This window comes from Bos indicus, chromosome 1 (genome assembly GCF_029378745.1).
Source record: "Bos indicus isolate NIAB-ARS_2022 breed Sahiwal x Tharparkar chromosome 1, NIAB-ARS_B.indTharparkar_mat_pri_1.0, whole genome shotgun sequence".
In the NCBI taxonomy this organism is placed as follows: domain Eukaryota; kingdom Metazoa; phylum Chordata; class Mammalia; order Artiodactyla; family Bovidae; genus Bos; species Bos indicus.
In genome coordinates this window covers 135,689,282-135,693,833 of record NC_091760.1, presented here as the reverse complement: position 1 = coordinate 135,693,833, position 4,552 = coordinate 135,689,282, and the positions used below count along the sequence as shown (strand labels likewise).

The 4,552-nt window shown below is 41.8% G+C and overlaps 1 pseudogene; it reads right to left on the bottom strand.

The window, feature by feature from the left end:
- Positions 1 to 3,385: 3,385 nt before the first annotated feature.
- Positions 3,386 to 4,297, bottom strand: LOC109564654 (small ribosomal subunit protein uS15-like; annotated as a pseudogene).
- Positions 4,298 to 4,552: the final 255 nt, after the last annotated feature.

Genomic DNA, 4,552 nt, shown 5'->3' with positions numbered 1-4,552 from the left:
TATGAAAAAATAAATAATTATGCTAGTGTTAATAGGAATCAAAATTTTCAGCATAAGAGAAAAGAGATACAAATAGAAAATTTTAAATGTTAAGTCAAATTCTGTAATCTTAAAGTTTACTCTGAAATATTAACATTGATTCATGATGTATTTTTATGTCAAAAAACAAATACTTATTTCCTAGCTCTGCCATCTGAAAAGACCTAGGATTCATGACTTATCCAGTAGCAATAAGCACTCCTAGCACCCAGTTTATGGTCTCTAAATAGCATCTCCCAATAAAAGGCTTCTGGGAGAAATATCCAGAAGCTGAAGCAGAAAATTTACAAAGTGAGCCTGTAATATATTGCTTATACAAAAAAGCAAGGATGCTACCCAAGACTACTAGGGTCATGTCAGAAGATCACAGAAGTCAAGTCTTACTGGCCAGATTGACATGAAACAATTTGAGCATCAAAAAGAATAATGACTGCAATGAAACTTTATGTCAAATATGCTTAAAATAACTGAGTCCGTGCATAATAATACAAAAAAAAAAAAAAAAAATTCTGGCTCAGGCCATGGGCCCTGAACACTCTTGCATGTCTGTTATGGGTAGGCAAAGGTTACAAGACCCTGGTCACTCTTTGCCCAAACTGTTTATCAGGATCACGTTGGCAGATAACTGCCTTGGGGGATGATCAATATCTCCCTCCATGATAAAGATGACTTTTCATCCTCTTAGCTAAGTGTTTCTCATTGTTACGCAACCCTACTGCATGTGTGGCATCCACCTGGGCTTGCTCTGTCACCCATGGGACCTGGGAGACAGAGGACTGACACCTGCATGAAGCCCATGTTGCTTGCTGTGACCTGAGTAAAGATCCATTGTCTGACCCAGGAGCTGTATGTCTTCAGTTTACATCCATGAGACTGGGGCAGCTAACTTGGTGGTTTTTAGTAAGCTAAGGTCCCAGACAGACACTCATCCACATCACTGACCACCTTTAGAAGATATAAGGATACTAGCTTATTATTTTGAAAATTGGTAAAAAGCAATCATTTATTGCAATTCTGGCACAAATCATACTTCAGCGTAGCTAAATAGTTGATGTAGGAAAGTTCTTAATAGAAGAATCTTAGCTAATAAATTCAAAAGAGGTGAAGAGAATTTGAAAATCATTTTGTATACCCTAATGTAATAATGAATCTAGGTAATGTTCATTAGTGACTGTCCTTTAAAACTGCTAACTAGAATGCTGATGAAAAGCTGCAGTACATCATTCTACACCCTAATGTAATAATGAATCTAGGCAATGTTCATTAGTGACTGTCCTTTAAAACTGCTAACTAGAATGCTGATGAAAAGCTGCAGTACATCATTCTACAATGAATATCTCACAAAAACAGAGATAACAGGCATTTATGTGATTTTTGCTGCAGTAAAATGAGAATGAAATCACACACATGAAACGTTCTTATAGAAAATTGCCAGACTTCTCTGGTGGTTCAGTGGATAAGAATCCACCTGCCAATGCAGGGGACATGGGTTTGATCCCTGGTCTGGGAAGACTCCACATGCGGTGGAGCAGCTAAGCCACAAATAGCCCACATGTGCTGCTACTACTGAGCCCTTGCATCTAGAGCCCAGGCTCCCTAACAAGAGAAGCCACCATAATGAGAAGCCTTTGTATCGCAATGAGGAGTAGCCTCCCGCTCACTGCAACCAGAGAAAGGCTTGGCAAAGCAACAAGGACCGAGCGCAGCCAAAAATAAATAATTTTTTAAAAAGAAAAAGAAAATGGCCTATGAATCTGATTAAACCTCCAGGCCTAACTACCATTCACAGGAAAAAGAGGGACAAAGAAATATGTGAATGACAACAAGAGAGTGCAATCAATAAAGTCTAGAATATGGGATACTCTACAATACAGATAACTCAGTTTGTTCAGTAAGTAAATGATGAAAAAGCAACAAAAACAGAGAGGCAGGACTGCTGGATATTACAGGAGACTTAAGAGATGTCAATTAACTTCAATCCATGTGAGAACTTCATATTCTGATTTAAACAAATCATCTGTAAAAAACCATTAATGAGACAACTGTGGAACTTAAACATAATGGAATATCTGATGATAATTAAGGAATGATGGTCAACTTTTAGGTGTCACAATAGCATGGGACTCTTTTTGAAGAAAAAGTCCTTCTTAGAAACTGAAATACACACAGATGAAATGATATGTCTGGAATTTACTTTAAAAGAATCCAGTGGCCAGAGGCAGGGGAAGGAGTAGGAGTGGGGCCTGGAGATGAAACAAGATCCTTCATGTGTTAATTATTAAAGCTGGTCATGGGCACATGCGGATTTGTTTTAATGTTTTCTTTTGGGATTGAAATTCCCATAGTGAAAAAGTGTTTTTAAGCAAAATGGTACTACTTTTGAGCTTCTTAAAAAAATGCAACTGAAATCCAAATACACAAAAGCTGTATATTTGATGGAGTTAGAACAATATAGCAAATCTAAGAAGGGATTAATCTATTGAATCAAAGCTGATTTTCTAAAAATTTTGAGCATCCCATCCGAAACAGCACTTGGAAACGTTTTGTCCCACGCCCATACCTAAGTAGACAGTCTGCTTTTAGTTTACTTTCTGAGAATTATTAGCATAAAGAGAATGTTAAAATGCTGTCAATCATGTGAAAGACATCAGAGCTTAGATATCAAAAGAGGATCAATATATTTGAAAAGAATGGAACCCGCTGGACTGTAAGCGGGTAAGTGGGAGTGTGGCTGTTCAGACACTGTCCTGTCTTCTTCCACCCCAGCCTCCCCCCCCATCTCCAAATCTCCCAGGTACCCCAACTCTGCACCTTAACCCCGTTATTAGGCCCTCCTGGGCCCAGTTCACTCAGGTTGGTCTTCCCCTCTTCCCTCTCTCACTTTGCCCCTCTTTCTCCAGTCCCTGTGTCATGACCTGCAGCCATATATGGCATATATGGGAAGGGGCAGATGCCTGGCTCTGCCATAAATCTGCCCACAGGAAGGGGGCCCAGTCCTCCCAGACCACAGGGAAGGGCCATGATCTTTGACCCCCTCCTCCCCTTGAGCCCTCCCTTCCATCTTTGCTCTTCTTCTTCTTTTTAAAATTTATTTCTTTTTGGTTGCAGTGGGTCTTCATTGTAATGCGTGGGCTTCTTATTTCAGTGACTTCTCTTGTTGGGGAACATAGCACAGACCTCAGTGGTTGCAACACGCAGGCTCAATAATTGTGGCACATGGGCTCAGCTGCTCCACAGCATAAGGAATCTTCCTGGAGCAGGGATGGAACCCATGTCCCCTGCATTGGCAGGTGAATTCCTTTTCGTTGTTGTTAATGATTTTATTGCTTGAGTACAATAGGCAAATTTATGCAACCAGGGCAGAGGCTGTGGATGACTTGGATTTCCAACTGGGAGTGGGGCGGGGGGTGGGGAGGGCTCATTTCATCTTGTAATATTGAGCCAACTGGTGAATACAGCTCTCAGTCAGAATCAGATGCAAGCCTATTATACAGAGTGAAGTAAGTCAGAAAGAAAAACACCAATACAGTATATTAACCCATATATATGGAATTTAGAAAGATGGTAATGATGACTGTATATGCGAGACAGCAAAAGAGACACAGATATAAAGAACAGACTTTTGGACTCTGTGGGAGAAGGCGAGGGTGGGATGATTTGAGAGAATAGCATTGAAACACATATATTACTATATGTGAAATAGATCACCAATCCAAGTTTGATGCATGAAACAGCACTCAAACTGGTGCACTGGGACAACCCAGAGGGATGGGATGGGGAGGGAGGTGGGAGCGAGGTTCAGGATGGGGGACACATGTACACCTGTGGCTGATTCATGTCAATGTATGGCAAAAACCACCACAATATTGTAAATTAATTAGCCTCCAATTAAAATAAATTTTTTAAAAAAGAATCAAACAGAATTTAGCATCTTTATCCTTTCTGTTCTGCTCAAGATGCTTTCGAACAGCAACAGCTTTCTTAATTAAATGATAGAGATCCTCAGGAAGATCAGAACAAGTCCTTTGGACCTAAGAATTCTCGAGATTTTATTGCCTGTCCCGATACCTACTTGTGCAACACCTTGTGAGTCTCTCAGGATCGTACCGATTTGTGAGGGAGTCAGGCCCTTCTTGGCCAGTTTGTAGATCTGCTCCCTCATGTTGTCAGACATCAGCTCCAGCCAGGTGAGGACACTGTGGTGGTAGGGGAGAACTGACCGGGACAGGCCCTTCCCGGGAGTGTGCATGCAACCCATCATGGTGGCGGTGTGGTAGCAAGAGGGGCACCACTGCTGCCACCAGGGAAGTCCCATCCTCACTTTTTCACCTCTGGGTCTACAGACAGCCCTTCCTTCACTGCCTCTATCCAGGAAGTGAGCCCCTTGGGCCCAGCATCAAACCCACACCAGCTCCTGTGAAGTGCTGGCCTCCTGTAGAAGCTGGCCAGGCTGGAATTCCTGAGCCATCAGTCCTTTGCAGGCTGCTGCCCATGATGGGAGGAGCTGCACAGG